Genomic DNA, 18,915 nt, shown 5'->3' with positions numbered 1-18,915 from the left:
CAGATGGTACTGAGTACTGAAGGAACACAGATGTGAAATTGCAGAACTAACTATCGCTTCATCATCTGGTACAGAGGCTGATTAGGCAGATAGCTAATGTAATTATTTTATTTTTTAAAATGCTCCAGAGGCAAACCTGGCAATTACAGGCTGATAAGCCTAACTTCAGTACCAGGCAAATTGGTTGAAACTATAGCAAAGAACAATTATCAGACACATAGATTAACTCCACATGTCGGGTAAGAGCCAATACAGCTTTTGTAAAGGGAAATCATGCCTCACCAATCTATTAGCTTTCTTTGAGAGGATCATCAAACATATGGACAAAGGTGATTCAGTTGATATAGTTCACTTGGACTTTCAGAAAGTCTCTGACAAGGTCCTTCACCAAAGGTTCCAGAAAAGTAGGTTGTCATGGGATAAGAAGGAAGGTCCTCTCCTGGATCAGTAACTGGTTTAAAGATAGCAACAAAGGGTAGGAATAAATCGTCATTTTTCACAGTGGAGAAAGGTCCCCCCGCCAAGGATCTTTACTGGGCCCAGTCCTATTTAACATATTCATAAGTGAGCTGGAAAAAGGGGTAAACAGGTGACAAAGTTTGCAGATAATACAAAATTAATTATCTTGAGTAAGTCCAAAGTGACTGGAAAGAGTTACAAAGGGATCTCATAAAACCAGGTGACTGGGCAACAAAATGGCAGATGAAATTCAGTGCTCATGAGTGCAAAGTAATGCACATTCAAAAACATAATTCCAACTATACATACAAAATTATGAGGTCTAAATTAGCTGTTAGCACTCAAGAAATAAATTTTGAAGCCATCATGGATAGTTTTCTGAAAACATCCGCTCAATGTGGAGCGGCAGTCAAAAAAACTAACAATGTTAGGAATCATTAGGAAAGGGATAGATAATAAGAATCATTAGGAAGAAAATATCATAATGCCACTATATAATCCATGGTATGCCCACATCTTGAATATTGCTTGCCGTTCTGGTTGTCCCATCTCAAAAAAAGATATATTAGAATTGAAAAAAGACAGAAAAGGCAACAAAAATGATTAGGGGTATGGAACATCTTCCATATGAGAAGAGATGGAAAAAACTGGGATTTCTCAGTTTAGAAAACAGATGATCAAGTGGGGATATTCTAGAGGTCTATAAGATCATGAATGGTGTAGAGTAAATGAATAAGGAAGTGCTATTTACCCTTCATACAGCACAAGAACCAGGGGTCACCCAATGAAATTAATAGGCAGTAGGCTTAATACAAACATAAGGAAGTACTTCACACAATGCATAGTCAACCTGTGGAACTCATTGCCAGGGGTTGTTGTGAAGGCCAAAAGTATAACTGGCTTAAACGAATTAGATAAGTTCTTGGAGGATATGTCCAACAATGGTAATTAGCCAAGAAGATCAGGGATACAGCCTCATGCTCTGGGTTATCCCTAAACCTCTGACTGCTAGAATCTGGGACTGGATGACAGGGGATGTCTCACTTGATAAATTGTCCTATTCTGCTCATTCCCTCTGAGCACTGTTGGAAGCCAGGATACTGGACTAGATGGACCATTGGTCTGACACAATATGGCTGTTCTTATGATCCAATACTTGACCCCAAGTTTTCACATCTCCTGATCTCCCTTCAATCCCCCTACTCCATGACCCTTCCATTGTACTCATTCTCAATTTTTTTTCATCTGGCTCTTTTCCCTCAGCCTCCAAGAAAGTACCTGCTTCTCCTATTTCCCTACAAACATTCCCTCAACCCTCTCTGACTCCCCAACTACAGCACCATCTCCATCCTCCCTTTCATGTCCAAGCCCCTAGACTTTGCAGTTTACTCTTGCTCCCTACTAATTCACTCATTGACCCTTTGCACTCTGGCATCACTCCACTCAGGCTGCTCTCATTAAAGTCACTAATGACCTCTTCCTAGCTTCCACCTCTTTTCCTTCTACACCTTTCCCCTGGGAGAGCTCATTCACTTGCATCGCTTCCATCACCTTCACAACACTAATGACTGCTTCTCTCTGCCCTTCCTGATACCCACCTGACTCTCTTCCAGTTTAACAAAATGCTGCCAACAAATTCATCTTCCTCACCTGCCACTCTGACCGCATCATATTCTCTGCTGGGCCCCTTCACTAGCTCACATCTCCTTCTGCATCAATGTCAAACTCCTTGGCCACATTATCAAGGATCTGTCCATTCCTATAAATTATCACTGGTCACCCACCACTCTCCTGATTGGGCTATGCAATCTAACAATTCTTCCTTGTTACTTTTGTTCCCTTCTATAGGTGCCTCTGCACAATTTCCCCATGCTGCCCAATGTCTGGAATGTGATCTCTAGTTCTGTGTAATACCTTCCTGCAAATCCCTCCTCAAAACCCACCTTTTCCCACAAACAAAGATTCTCTAATTCCCTATAAATTGTAATAAGTAATTATTTAAAATAAAATCAAGGAACTAACCTGCTGTGCATGATGCCATTGAAGCAGACACACAGGATCGTCTCTATTTCTTCCTTCCTTCCTCTTTTCCCCATCTTGCCTGTCATTTGCTTCCATCCCACATTCCTTTTTCTGTATGTTGTCCATTTAGATTGTAAGCACTTTGAGGCAGGTTCCTCTTTTACCCTGTCTCTAAAGTATCTAGTACAGTTTGGTTGTCATACAAATAGTAGATGATAGAATATCAGGGTTGGAAGAGATCTCAGGAGGTCATCTAGTCCAACCCCCTTCTCAAATAAGGACTAATCCCCAATTTTTGGCCCAGAACCCTAAATGGCCCCCTCAAGGATTGAACTCACAACCCTGGGTTTAGCAGGCCAATGCTCAAACCACTGAGCTATCCCTCCTCTCATTAGGTGTAAGAGCATTAGGTATCTCCTCTCTTAACCTTGTCAGCTATTGCAGTCACCAGCATTTATCTGCATGTGTTCACTGGTAAGTTGCCCTGCATCACATAGGGAGCAAGGCCCAGGCTGCTCCACAAAATACAGGGAATGAGCACACCTACCTACGATGGGAAATTAAAAGGCTTGAGATTTTCCTCCTGCTACCTGTCCAAATCCCCTCTCCCTACACACACTCCCCCTACATACATCCTGGTTTAATTAATGACTTGTAAACATTTTAATTTGTGAAGGTGTATTTGGGATGTTTGCTTGTTTGTTTTAAAATCAGAAGAATAGTCACAGACATTGAGTCAATTCTGACAGCAGAGAGATTGAAGAATTCAAGAGTTGTTTTCTCTTCAGCCTGTCTTGGCAGGATCTATCTTACTATTCCTCTAATCTATTTGAGGCTACCTTCGTGGCTGTGGCTGCTCCATTCATATCACTTGTGGACCTGAACGCTGTATCTACACCAACTGTCCTGAGATTTTTGAAAGAAGCCCTGCAGGCCCGAGGAATCTTCCAAAAGCCTGAATCTCATGCCAAAGGTCTGAGGTTAGGCTGGTGTAAGGGTGAGAGAGTGGCCTGGGGCGGATGAGCAGTGTCGCAAGATGCAAGGATGAAGCAATGATCTCAGAGACCTACGACAAGGGAGCAGGAGAGAGGGTACGGCAGTGACCTCTGAGGCATGGGGCAGTAGAGCAGCCATTGAGGATGCCAGAATGGTGCATAATGAATATTGAATGCAGCACATTAAGATGTTTATCAGATCGTGTAATCAGGGCTCCATGTTTCCCACGATTCCATAACTGTGGAATTCGCCACTTCCTGCAAAATCATGCTCCCAAATCTGAGCTTTCACTTAAAATAATGTTTCTAGTCATTAGAGCTGCAGAGAACATGAACCAAGAGTAAATAAATGCAGTGATGTTTGTCTGTTTAGTCTACAGTAAACCAAAAAACAGTACCTCTGAGAGATGTGAGCTGTTCCATTCATTTCAATCAGGGCCTCATGGACTCCATGACTCTGCTTAGATGGGATTCCCCCTCCCACCCCCGATACAACTGAATTCAGTACTTTTACCATTCACCATTTTGCTGCAGCAGGCTCCTGACATTTTTTATTTCAGTCAGCTTGCAGAGAGGGAGATGGGGAAGCTGGTGTAAGCTGGTGAGCTAGGCAGCCTGAAGAACAGTATAGCAGCTAAGACCCAGGATGATTCTAGGGAGATGCGCTTCTGAAGCCAGGTACAAGTTCCCTCCTTCCCTGCCCCATGAGAGGAAGGAAGCTCTGAGCCGGGCTACTTGGACTACATTGCTGGATTTGAGGCCTTGGGAATGGATCTGGGCTGCCTGGCAAGCATTGTGAAAGGAACCTTTCTCAGAAATAATAGTTGTTGAAAATAGTCAACAAATGTTACAGCTGAGTGTTTTCAGCTACAGGCCACAGATATGTGTGTGTTTGTGTGGAGATAGGGAGACAGAAATAAAGGTATTTCCTAGTGGTCACATCAATTGTTGCCACACAATGAAGTGGTTGTTGCTGAAGTACTTGGCCCCACTGTACCATGGAGTACACGGGCCCCTGCTTATAAAAGGATGCCCTATTGAATCCTATGATTCAGATCCTTAGCTGGTGTAAAGTATTGTATCTCCATTGAAGTCAATGAGCTACTCATTAATCAACTGAAGTCCATGGAGCTACATTAACTTATACCAGCTGAGGATCTGGCCCTATATATGTACTATACATTAAGGTTGGAAAGTACTCAAAAGTAAGAAATGCCCATGCAACCATAATTCAGTCCCCTTTTGTGTATGCATTATGATAGTCTTAAATTACATGATCAATGTGATGCTTTCTCAGGGTATCCAGACATGTAAGTCACCTTGTTATTCCTCTCTCTCAGTGAGAGAGATTTGCTGCTGCTAAACTGTGTGTCTGCACCTTGATGTTCCAATACTAAGCAATAACAATAGGGACAGAAAAGGTTACAAATAAAACAATGAAAAAAGAAAAGGAGGACTTGTGGCATCTTAGAGACTAACCAATTTATAAGAGCATAAGCTTTTGTGAGCTACAGCTCACTTCATTGGATGAAGTGAGCTGTAGCTCACAAAAGCTTATGCTCTAATAAATTGGTTAGTCTCTAAGATGCCACAAGTCCTCCTTTTCTTTTTACGGATACAGACTAACACGGCTGCTACTCTGAAATAAAACAATGGTATAATCATGCTTCTTAGAGACTAAAACTTAACTCAGCAGTGGTGGTTTTCTCCCTACAGCCACTTCAGTGTCATCAACCTGTGTAGTGGGGTATCCACCATTCATAGCGACAAAGAACACTGGCCTCTTAGTTCCTCAGTGATGTATAGCTATGGCATTCTCTCACCTTCTTCTTATAGTCCAGTAAACCATTGACATGCATTCTTTTGAAGTGTATCCCCAGATAAAGTTCTCTTTCATTGCTGCTTGTGCCCCAGTGAGCTGATGCCATGCTGCCTTCCTCACCCTTCTCTCAATTTGCTTTTCCTGCTGAGTCAGATGCAAATATAACTTCCATTGTCTCTGGCTTTAGGCTGACTGGTAACTCAACGTTCCTTTGGTGCTGGGATTGCTCCCATCTGATCCATTATCCCTGCAGGCTTGAAATCAGACCTCTTACCATCCAGACTCTCCCGTGTTCCAGGGGAACTCTGACTCATATCACGTTATGGCTGTGCCTAGTTTTCCTCAGCCAGATCAGCAAAGGGTTCTGTTAGTGTGAGTGTGGTCTCATGCTTTATTTACTGCACACTATTCAATCCCTGATCTGAAGACAGATTTATTAATTTTCTCATGGGATTTTTTATGGCAGTTATCACAGTAGGGCCAAGTGCTTCTCAAACATCAATGAATTTATCTTCACAACACCCCTCTGAGAAAAGGTGATATTATTATTCCCATTTTACAGATGGATAAATGAGGCATAGAGATGTTGATGTCAAAAGTGCCCAGAAATTTTGGGTGATCATTGCACAGGCAACCCTAATTCTGGAATTTCCTAACTTTTGAGTCCTTGACTTTGCAACGTTAATGTTCCTTTATTGTAGGTTTTTGTGTGTAATTTTCTAGGTTTTTAAAAAAAAGGAAACTGAAAAAATCGAAATTCCATTGCATGGAATCATTTCAATTCCAACATGGTTCATCGGCAGGGTTAGAATCTTTAAATCCATAGCACAGATCTCTGCCACTTGAGGTAAATGGAATAACTGCTAGCAGTAGTAGGCTGTCATCCTCTGTGTGGACCAGCACTAGAAGGAGATAAGGCACACTTTTTGTCAGTTGGCTTCACAGGTATTGCTGACAACAAGGGAATCTAGAGACTCAGGAATCCTGGATTATATTCCAGGCTCTCGAGGGAGTGGACTCCAGTGGTGTAAGACCCTGTTCTGCCCTCTCCCTCACAAGCCTGGCCATGTCTATCCCAGCCATTCCCTCATGTCCCAGTCACCACTCCACCGCATCTTGGCTTCTTGTCTCAGACTCCCTGCCCGCTCTAGCACTCCTCCCACTCAGTTCCATGTCCCAATCCCAATCCTCCATACGCTCTGGCTCCATGTCCCTGTCCCCCACCCTGCCTTGACTCCTCATCCTGGGCCTTCCTCCCTGTCAATTTGTCATAGCCCCTTAACTCCACATGCCCCTTCTTTGTTTCAGCCTTCCCACTCACAATACCTGATCCTCAACCCTCTGCATTCCAATCACGAAGCTTACTCCTGCTACTCCATGATACCTGAGGCTACATCTACACTACCGCGATAAGTCAACCTACACTACGCAACTCCAGCTACGTGAATAATGTAGCTGGAGTCGATGTACCTTAGGCCAAGTTACCGCCGACTTACCTTACTCTTCTCAGCGGGGGTAAGTACAATTTACTAGACCCTCTAAATTGATCGCTGGTGTGTTTGATCTCAGAGCGTCCATCATGGCTGTAGTGTAGACCTGCCCTGATTGTCAGCAGAGTGTAGTGAAACAGTCTCTCTGCTCTCAGTTCCTGCGTGTGGAGCAACCATTCGTGGCCTCGTGTAGCCAAGCGCACCAATTTCACGGAGAGGCCTGATCAGCCCCTACAGTCCTGAGCTGGAGCATGCCCAGTGCAGACAGAATCTTCAGGAAACTTAACTGCAAAACTATAAAAAGTCTATATTGAGCATGTGTGAACTGAGATTTTCAGAGGTTCATAATGCAGCCAAATTTGGGTGGATGTTGATAGCGGTAGGAGAAGGCATGATACCAGGATGTGAACCCTGCCAAATTTCAAGTCCAAAGCAAGGAGACATTAGACTTTCTCAACAAAACAGTTGTAAGATTTTTTGTTTTAACATGAACAAGACAACCATTTTCCTTTTAGCCTCCTTCTGAGAAATAGCAGAACTATTTTTGCAGACTTTTCTTTTTTTGTTGTTTTTTGTTCAGCCTGAGGCAGACATCTGGCACAGGAAATTTCAGCCGAAATAGTTAGAGTTGGCAAAGTTATAATTAACTGAAAACAGGGTCTTATAATGGAAAGTGTTGGCCAAGCTTAACTATAGGTGTAGCTATCTGTTCTGCCTATAATACCCATCTCAATTAATAAAAACTTAAAATTATTTTTGATTAAGTGAAAAACAAATCTGCTCTGCACATTATTTTAATCAACTCAGTAATAATTTGGTGATTGAACATAGCAGAGTTCATCTTAATTATAGCAATTACAGGCCAATTGTATGTATTAACCTTGGTTCTAAAATCTTGCAAAATGTTTAGCCAAGCAATTGTTAAAAACCCATTTTACTTTCTCTCTTTTTATCAGATAGATTTAATAAAAATGTTTGGCTCAGATAGTGTGATGAAGACTGTTCAATTTCATTCCTACAGTAAGTCAGTGGGCTCATTACTGTGTGGGCAGCATCACTGTCTTCCAATGTCAAAAAGGCATTTGACCACCATGAGGAATGGGGCTACCTCATCCAAGCAGTTAGTTGACTTAGTGAAGTGCCAAGGCTCATTAAAAGAACATTTCAATGAAATACAAAAGGCCATCTAAACACTACTTCTAATTACAAAACAGAATGAATGAGAATGTAAGTGTTCAGAAAAAATAAAAATAACAATGATCAGGTTGCTAGGAAATTGCCACATTAATAGTCTGACAATGCAGGGGAGGCAATAGATAAGTCATATGAATACATGAGAAGAGAGAACTTCAAAACTTGCAAGAAAAATTGATCATTTTTTAAATTAACTAAATGGGCCAAATCCAGTTAAGTGCTGACTAAGAAGGAACTTGATAATTGTCTTCAATTTGAACTAAGTAAACACCAAGCAATATGAAGAATTGTTTAAAGTTGTTCATGGAATAATGGGATGGAAATGCGGGGAAAATATCTTGATAGTAAAGATCAAATAGCTGCTGGAACTGTCTGCTTGGAGAAGTGGTAGAAGCCCCAGTATCTGTAATCTTTAAAACTGGACTGGACAAAGCACTAGATAATACATTGCAGGGAACAATTCTGCTTTGTCCCAACTCTATCTCTTATGATTTTGTGATCAAAATCAGTACTCATTGTCAGTCTCAGACTCTCAGCAGAGAACCCGAGGACTGGGTCTAGACCATGGAAACTGACTTCCCTTCTCCTCAGAAGGGGGATGGGGTGTGCCTAGGGCATGGGTGATGTGCTTTGGTGAGGGAACTCAGTAGCTGTGCCCAGGCTGTACCTGTTTTGTGGATAAGTAAAGGACTTCAGTTTCTAAGGCTGTCAATTTGAAACCATTCACGAGAATCAAATGAATAAAAATGTCTTTAAAAAGTGAATAAAAAACATGTTAAAAGTGCTAAGTAGCCAGCGATTGATAGTTTGGAGCCCAGGGATTGATGGTGGAGAGTGAGCAGGGGGTCTTTCTCACCTAGGTAATGATTATATGAGCCCCATAAGGACATAGTTAAATCAAATATTAAGAAGACTGCACTTAAGAAGGGGAAAATATGTCAATCACACTTTGCCTTTGACAAAAGGAAATTCCTTGAAACTGAGAATGGAGAGAGAGCGGGAGGGAAAGTGTCTCCTCATGTGGGTGGCCAGGAAATTGGAGGCCAGAAAAGTACGAGAAAGAAAGAAAGTGTAAGAGACAGGAGGAAAAAAATCCACAAGATTGAATTCTAATCCAAATGCTGTGAGGCGTTCACACCAGGCCTTGTGAGAATATTAACAAGGTTACAGAAGAGGGGCCTTTAGCCTCGGGAATTATTAGTGAATATGGAATTATATTTGCACAAACACAACCAGATGCAAGCAGCTAAATGTTCTGCAGATGTGAAAAGGGCTGGAGTGTGTTACATGAAGCTGCCGCCCATTTGGATTTTAACCCTCCTTCTTGGTGCCTTGCTGCATGTTACAAAAGGGCTACATTTCTCAAATGCCAATAGTACCAGAGGTATGGGGGTTTCTCTCTTGTCAAAGCTGCATATATGGGTTCCGTTTTGGGAGTGTTCTTTTGCAGAGCCCCCAATACCTCCCAGGTGACAAAGCTGAAGAATGTGTCTTTACTTCATTCTTTTTCATTGTCTTATACTTTTCCTCAGATGCATTTTCTACTATTTTAATTTCTTGTTGAATTTTTCCATTTATTTTTTTCTATAACTTCTATGTCCTTCTCACTGTTGTATTATGGCCATTATTGGTATTACAGTTGCGCCTAGAGCCTCAATTGAGAATACAGCTCTATTATTTTAGACACTGTACAAACATAGTAAGAGGCATGCCCTGCCCTGACTCCATGAGGAGAAAAATCTAATGAGTCTTTAAACAAAAGTTTAATCTAATTTGGGTCCACAAACACTAAAGTGCCTTAATCATAACTGTGTGGTTTTCGGATGGTGTCATTCTAGGGCAGAATTAAGGATTTTGCTGAAGGAAAAAAACCTCAGTTATGAAGAATAATGGGAAAAATTACTGTTAATCATAGAAAAATATTCAAGTGTAGCCTATGGACGAGAGTTCACTGAGTTTTAATTATATGGGAAGTTTGACAAGTCCGTGACAGGGCCGAATTAAAGTTGTTTGGCAGCCTAACTGTGCATTTGTATACTTTCATATGTTAGGGCTTCTTTTAACTTAACTGTAAATTTCCTGGATTTGTAATGCTTGATTTCAAGATAATTACCTTAAATGTAGTTTACCCTAAATTACAATTGATGTGAGCTCTCAGTTTAAACTTAATTTTGAAGTATATTTGTCTGGGAATATAGACTATGGAGGCATTGTTAGTAATTCCATAGCTAAGACTGAGTTGAGTTCTGCACTTAAAGCAGGGGATTTAACTTCTTTGTCATGTATGCGGAAAAAAAAATTTCCTCCCCAAAATTGCAACACTTTACTTTTTAAGCGTGGAATAAATTTTCTGAGTATTTGTGATGCATTAGTTAATTAGTTTAGGAATAAAAATTAATGAAAAATGGGTCCTTTAAGAAATATATCATCCACTGACATATCTCATTTTTGCCTCTAATAATCTCAGTAGCAGAATAACAGACTCTTCAAACTTCCCACATAGTTAAAAATCACTGAAATCTTATGCATAGACTACATTCAGTTTTGTTTTTGTTTAGAATCACTGTTTATATTGGGGTGGGCAAACTTTTTGGACCAAGGGCATCTGGGTATAGAAATTGTATAGTGGGCCATGAATGCTCACAAAATTGGGGTTGGGGCATAGGGGTGGCTCGGGGTGCAGGCTCCAGGCGGTGCTTACCTCAAGTGGCTCCCAGAAGCAGAGACATGTCCCCCCTCCAGCTCCTATGAGGAGGCACATCTGGGTGGCTCTGCTACGCGCTGCCCCGTCTGCAGGCGCTGTCCCTGCAGCTCCCATTGGCCATGTTTCCTGGCCAATGGGAGCTGTGGGGATGGTGCTTGGGGTGGGGGCAGCATGCAGAGCTGAGCCACCTGGCTTCCCTATGTGTAGGAGCCAGAGGGGGACCATGCTGCTGCTTCTGGGAGCTGCACAGAGTGGCCCCCAACACTGCTCCCCGGCTGGAGCACAGGAGCAGGACAAGCCCCAGACCCCGCTCCACAACGGGAGCTTGAGGGCCAGATTAAAATGGCTGGTAGGCCAGATCCGGCTTGTGGGCCGTAGTTTGCCCACCCCTGGTTTAGATCATTTTTCAAGTTTTTCTTCATAACTGATTTTTTTTCCTTCAGCAGTGGCTGAAGGATAGAATGGCCTACTACAAAGAATTCCATAAAGAATTGCCCTCTTTCAGATGTCTGCCATGTTCCATTGCTCTCAGTGGGACTGAAGCCACAGTTGCCCCCTGTTGGTGTCCATTTTGAGAAGGTGCACTGTCTCTCTCATTGTTCTCAATGGGTCTGAATTTCTCTGATTCTTCACAATATAGTCTCTCACCATCTTCCCTGAGGGCAGCTGTCAGACTTCAGTTCCACTGAGAACATTGTGAGATGGTGGGCATTTTGAAAGGAAGCAATTCATGACAGATAAACTTTCAGTTATGAATAAGAATGGCACATATGATCATTCATCCTAAATATCTTTTCAAAAGCCAACCATTGCATCAGGTAGGCCTTGAGAGAGGGGGAAACTGGAATGTGTGTGTCCATGCAGGGGAATGTAGGAGGATACAGGAGGAAAGAAGAAACAGACATGTGGGTGCAGGGTCATGTAGACAGGTGCCAGAGGAAGAGGGAATTTGGAGTGTGTGCATAGGGTAGGTTTGCTAGTTCTGGTAGGATGTATTCCTGGAGGTTTCATCACATGACATAATCTTTAATTAAAGATTAATCTTTAATTCCTGGAGGATTGGAAAGCCTAGCACAGGGTAATGTAAGAAGGTGCAAGAAGCAGGGGAATTTTGTGTGCACACAAGGTAATGCTGGGAGGTGGAACAACAGGGGTAATCTGAGGGTTCTGAATAGTGGAACATAGGGAGGTGCAAGAGAGAAATGGAATTTTTGCCAGGACAATGCTGGGAGGTACAAGAGGCAGGAGAAATTTGGAGTATGGAAGGCAGGGCTCTGAAACAAAGCAGCCATAAATCCAGTTTATATGACCCATAAACTCTGGCTCCTTTGTGTTGCTCCAGAGTGGGGTAAAGCAGCCAGAATGTATCAGTGAATCTGGTCATAAAAGTTAAAATTTAAAAAACAGATTTAAGGCTGATACTGCATATCTTCAAATCACTGAAAATATCAAATGCAACATTCTCTTTGAGTTTCTTATTTAGTGTTCTTCTATTAAATTTTCATTTAAAAAAGTTATTGTCTGGGAATTTCCTATGTCAAAATGGTTTTAAAGGTTAGAATAAATTTCAGTATTTAGGGTAAAATCCATGTTGTAATTATATATCAAATAAACAAAAAAAAAACACCCCAAACTGTTGTAATCCGAGGAAATTCACAGTTAAGTTTAAGATGAAAAGAAATTCAATCATGTTAAGGTATGGAGAGGCACAAACGAGGGCACTGAAACCATCTTAAATCTGCCTTGTCACAGACTCTTCAAAACTTCTCATATAGTTAGAGCTCAGTGAAATGTTACGCATAGGCTACATTTGAATCTATATTTCTTTAGAATTAATGGTCTTTTTCCCCCACAAGTCTTCATAGCTAAAAGTTTCTTGATCTGCAAATACCTTAACTCTGCCATGTAGGACAAAACCATATGATTTATTATTATTATTATTACGGCATTTTAGGATTTGTGGTCCCAAATTAGAGTAAAATATTTTTTAAAACTCATTAGATTTTCTTCATTATTTTCTCCTCCTAGTTTACTATAGGACTGAGTTAAGGTTATTTGGGTGCCCTAACTGTGCATTTCCTTACTTTAACAGGTTTGGATTTCTTTAAAATTTAATCTTAACTGAATTTCCTGGGACCATAATGCTTGGCTTTTAGATAATTACAAGACACCTGTAATGTATTTTGTACATAAAACATCAATGAAGCACATATTAAATAGCTTAAAAACTGACAGATTTCCAAAAATAATTGTGATTGGGGAATCATCAGATAAGGGTGTTTTTATGGGTTTTCTGCAGAGATCTGATCTTGCTCTAATGCTCTTGAATGTCTTTTTTCAACAATCTGGAAGAAAATTTTTGCAGGTAGAGTTTGCAAATGACTAAAGTTGTTGGATTAGTAAATAATGTTGAGGATCAGACTGTTATACCAAGTGATCAGGATTGCTTGGTAAGAAAGACTCAGTCAAACAACGTCTTTTAATACAACTAAGTGCAAGGTCATACATCTAGGAACAAAGAACATGGGTCATACTTACAGGATGCAACACTGTATCTTAGAAAGCAGTGACTAAAAATGATTTAGGAGATCATGGTGAATAAGCAATTGAACATGATCTCCCGCTGCTTCATGGTGGCTAATGCTATACTTGGATGTATAAACAGAGGAATATTGAGTAAGCAGGTTGAATTAAGTGAGACTGTTATTGGAATACTCTGCCCTGTTCTGGTGTCCCTGCTTCAAAAAGGATGGTGAAAAATTAGAAAGTGATCAGAAAAGAGCTACAAGAATGATTTGAGGGCTGAAAATCCTGATTTAGAGTGAGAAACATAAGAAAAATCTATCAAGCATTCTTACAACTACAATACCCACCTGTGGAAGTGAAGAAACAGATTGATAGAGCCAGAAGAGTTCCCAGAAGTCACCTACTACAGGACAGGCCTAACAAAGAAAATAACACAACGCCACTAGCCGTCACCTTCAGCCCCCAACTAAAACCCCTTCAACGCATTATTAAGGATCTACAACCTATCCTGAAGGATGACCCAACACTCTCACAAATCTTGGGAGACAGGCCAGTCCTTGCCTACAGACAGCCCCCCAACCTGAAGCAAATACTCACCAACAACCACATACCACACAACAGAACCACTAACCCAGGAACCTATCCTTGCAACAAAGCCCGTTGCCAACTGTGCCCACATATCTATTCAGGGGACACCGTCAAAGGGCCTAATAACATCAGCCACGCTATCAGAGGCTCGTTCACCTGCACATCCACCAATGTGATATATGCCATCATGTGCCAGCAATGCCCCTCTGCCATGTACATTGGTCAAACTGGACAATCTCTACGTAAAAGAATAAATGGACACAAATCAGATGTCAAGAATTATAACATTCATAAACCAGTCGGAGAACACTTCAATCTCTCTGGTCACGCAATCACAGACATGAAGGTCGCTATCTTACAACAAAAAACTTCAAATCCAGACTCCAGCGAGAAACTGCTGAATTGGAATTCATTTGCAAATTGGATACTATTAATTTAGGCTTAAATAGAGACTGGGAGTGGCTAAGTCATTATGCAAGGTAGCCTATTTCCCCTTGTTTTTTTCTACCCACCCCCCTCCCCCCGACGTTCTGGTTAAACTTGGATTTATACTGGAAATGGCTCACCTTGATTATCATGCACATTGTAAGGAGAGTGGTCAGTTTGGATGAGCTATTGCCAGCAGGAGAGTGAGTGTGTGCGTGTATGGGGGTGGGGGGGTGAGAGAACCTGTATTTGTGCTGGAAATGGCCCACCTTGATTATCATACACATTTTAAAGAGAGTGGTCACTTTGGATGGGCTATTACCAGCAGGAGAGTGAGTTTGTGGGGGGGGGGGGGGCGGAGGGTGAGAGAACCTGGATTTGTGCTGGAAACGGCCCAACTTGATGATCACTTTAGATAAGCTATTACCAGCAGGAGAGTGGGGTGGGAGGAGGTATTGTTTCATGGTCTCTGTGTATATAATGTCTTCTGCCGTTTCCACAGTATGCATCCGATGAAGTGAGCTGTAGCTCACGAAAGCTCATGCTCAAATAAATTGGTTAGTCTCTAAGGTGCCACAAGTACTCCTTTTCTTTTTGCGGATACAGACTAACACGGCTGTTACTCTGAAAGAAAAATCTATTAGTTTATCAAAGACAAGATAAAGAACTGACTAAATTATTTGGAGAGAAGATTTCTGAGAACAGAGGGCTCTTGCTGCGATGATTTACTTGGGGTTGGTCCTACTTTGAGCAGGGGGTTAGACTAGATGACCTCCTGAGGTCTCTTCCAACCCTAATCTTCTATGATTCTACAGTTTATTGGACAAAGGCATAATAAGATACAATGGCTGGAAGTTGGAGTGAAATTAGTTCAGACTGGAAACGAGGCACAATTTTTAACATTGAGAATAACTAGAATAATTTGCCAAAGAGGTTGGGGCAGGGGGTGGGAGGATTCTCTATCACTTGAAGTATTTAAATCAAGACTGAATATCTTTCTAAAAGATATCCTCTAGCTCAGCCCAAAGTTATGGGCTTTAGCAGGAATCACTGGGTGAATTCTGTGATCTGTGCTATGTAAGGTGCATAGACAATCCAGGAAGTTTTTGGAAAGCGTAGGGGACAATTTCCTGGCGCAAGTGCTAGAGGAGCCAACTAGGGGGGGTGCTTTTCTTGACCTGCTGCTCACAAACCGGGTAGAATTAGTGGGGGAAGCAAAAGTGGATGGGAATCTGGGAGGCAGTGACCATGAGTTGGTTGAGTTCAGGATCCTGACGCAGGGAACAAAGGTAAGCAGCAGGATACGGACCCTGGACTTCAGGAAAGCAGACTTCGACTCCCTCAGGGAATGGATGGCCAGGATCCCCTGGGGGACTAACTTGAAGGGGAAAGGAGTCCAGGAGAGCTGGCTGTATTTCAAGGAATTCCTGTTGAGGTTACAGGGACAAACCATCCCGATGAGTCGAAAGAATAGTAAATATGGCAGGCGACCAGCTTGGCTTAATGGTGAAATCCTAGCGGATCTTAAACATAAAAAAGAAGCTTACAAGAAGTGGAAGGTTGGACATATGACCAGGGAAGAGTATAAAAATATTGCTCGGGCATGTAGGAATGTTATCAGGAGGGCCAAATCGCACCTGGAGCTGCAGCTAGCCAGAGATGTCAAGAGTAACAAGAAGGGTTTCTTCAGGTATGTTGGCAACAAGAAGAAAGCCAAGGAATGTGTGGGCCCCTTACTGAATGAGGGAGGCAACCTAGTGACAGAGGATGTGGAAAAAGCTAATGTACTCAATGCTTTTTTTGCCTCTGTTTTCACTAACAAGGTCAGCTCCCAGACTGCTGCGCTGGGCATCACAAAATGCGGAAGAGATGGCCAGCCCTCTGTGGAGATAGAGGCGGTTAGGGACTATTTAGAAAAGCTGGACGTGCACAAGTCCATGGGGCCGGACGAGTTGCATCCGAGAGTGCTGAAGGAATTGGCGGCTGTGATTGCAGAGCCACTGGCCATTATCTTTGAAAACTCGTGGCGAACCGGGGAAGTCCCGGATGACTGGAAAAAGGCTAATGTAGTGCCAATCTTTAAAAAAGGGAAGAAGGAAGATCCTGGGAACTACAGGCCAGTCAGCCTCACCTCAGTCCCTGGAAAAATCATGGAGCAGGTCCTCAAAGAATCAATCCTGAAGCACTTGCATGAGAGGAAAGTGATCAGGAACAGCCAGCATGGATTCACCAAGGGAAGGTCATGCCTGACTAATCTAATCGCCTTTTATGATGAGATTACTGGTTCTGTGGATGAAGGGAAAGCAGTGGATGTATTGTTTCTTGACTTTAGCAAAGCTTTTGACACGGTCTCCCATAGTATTCTTGTCAGCAAGTTAAGGAAGTATGGGCTGGATGAATGCACTATAAGGTGGGTAGAAAGCTGGCTAAATTGTCGGGCTCAACGGGTAGTGATCAATGGCTCCATGTCTAGTTGGCAGCCGGTATCAAGTGGAGTGCCCCAAGGGTCGGTCCTGGGGCCGGTTTTATTCAATATCTTCATAAATGATCTGGAGGATGGTGTGGATTGCACTCTCAGCAAATTTGCGGATGATACTAAACTGGGAGGAGTGGTAGATACGCTGGAGGGGAGGGATAGGATACAGAAGGACCTAGACCAATTGGAAGATTGGGCCAAAAGGAATCTGATGAGGTTCAATAAGGATAAGTGCAGGGTCCTGCACTTAGGACGGAAGAACCCAATGCACAGCTACAGACTAGGGACCGAATGGCTAGGCAGCAGTTCTGCAGAAAAGGACCTAGGGGTGACAGTGGACGAGAAGCTGGATATGAGTCAGCAGTGTGCCCTTGTTGCCAAGAAGGCCAATGGCATTTTGGGATGTATAAGTAGGGGCATAGCGAGCAGATCGAGGGACGTGATCGTTCCCCTCTATTCGACATTGGTGAGGCCTCATCTGGAGTACTGTGTCCAGTTTTGGGCCCCACACTTCAAGAAGGATGTGGATAAATTGGAGAGAGTCCAGCGAAGGGCAACAAAAATGATTAGGGGACTGGAACACATGAGTTATGAGGAGAGGCTGAGGGAGCTGGGATTGTTTAGCCTGCAGAAGAGAAGAATGAGGGGGGATTTGATAGCTGCTTTCAACTACCTGAAAGGGGGTTCCAAAGAGGATGGCTCTAGACTGTTCTCAATGGTAGCAGATGACAGAACGAGGAGTAATGGTCTCAAGTTGCAGTGGAGGAGGTTTAGATTGGATATTAGGAAAAACTTTTTCACTAAGAGGGTGGTGAAACACTGGAATGCGTTACCTAGGGAGGTGGTAGAATCTCCTTCCTTAGAGGTTTTTAAGGTCAGGCTTGACAAAGCCCTGTCTGGGATGATTTAACTGGGAATTGGTCCTGCTTTGAGCAGGGGGTTGGACTAGATGACCTTCTGGGGTCCCTTCCAACCCTGACATTCTATGATTCTATGATTCTAAGGTGTCGGTCTAGAGGATCATAATGGTCACTTCTGGACTAAAATCTAGGACTACGTGTTCACACATACATGGATGTATTTAACAAGATCCCCAATATGTTTCATGGTAGGCTCTACATAGCCAAACCATGAGCATACACAGGATTTAAGATACCCTTAGTCTGGCTCCCTAAAGCTGAGGACATGTCTACACTACGGAATAAGGTCGAATTTATAGAAGTCGTTTTTTTAGAAATTGGTTTTATATATTAGAGTGTGTGTGTCCCCACAGAAAATGCTCTAAGTGCATTAAGTGCATTAACTCGGCGGAGTGCTTCCACAGTACCGAGGCAAGCGTCGACTTCCGGAGTGTTGCACTGTGGGTAGCTATCCCACAGTTCCCGCAGTCTCCGCTGCCCATTGGAATTCTGGATTGAGATCCCAATGCCTGATGGGGCTAAAACATTGTCGCGGGTGGTTCTGGGTACATATCGTCAGGCCCCTGTTCCCACCCTCCCTCCATGAAAGCAAGGGCAGACAATCGTTTCACACCTTTTTTCCTGAGTTACCTGTGCAGACGCCATACCACGGCAAGCATGGAGCCCGCTCAGGTAACCGTCACTGTATGTCTCCTGGGTGCTGGCAGATGCAGTACGGCATTGCTACACAATAGCAGCAACCCATTGCCTTCTGGCAGCAGATTGTGCAGTACGACTGGTAGCCGTCCTCGTCGTGTCCGAGGTGCTCCTGGCCACGTCGGCTGGGAGCGCCTGGGCAGACATGGGCGCAGGGACTAAATTTGGAGTGACTTGACCAGGTCATTCTCTTTAGTCCTGCAGTCAGTCCTATTGAACAGTCTTATGGTGAGTAGGCAGGCGATACGGATTGCTAGCAGTCGTATTGTACCATCTTCTGCCGGGCAGGCAAGAGATGAGGATGGCTAGCAGTCGTATTGTACCATCTTCTGCCGGGCAGGCAAGAGATGAGGATGGCTAGCAGTCGTACTGTACCATCTTCTGCCGAGCAGCCATGAGATGTGGATGGCATGCAGTCCTTCTGCACCATCTGCTGCCAGCCAAAGATGTAAAAGATAGATGGAGTGGATCAAAACAAGAAATAGACCAGATTTGTTTTGTACTCATTTGCTTCCCCGCCCCCCCCCCCCGTCTAGGGGACTCATTCCTCTAGGTCACACTGCAGTCACTCACAGAGAAGGTGCAGCGAGGTAAATC

Source organism: Lepidochelys olivacea (assembly GCF_965140295.1).
Source record: "Lepidochelys olivacea isolate rLepOli2 genome assembly, chromosome: 1".
In the NCBI taxonomy this organism is placed as follows: domain Eukaryota; kingdom Metazoa; phylum Chordata; order Testudines; family Cheloniidae; genus Lepidochelys; species Lepidochelys olivacea.
The sequence above is the reverse complement of the archived record's forward strand: the minus strand, read 5'-3'. Positions refer to the sequence as shown.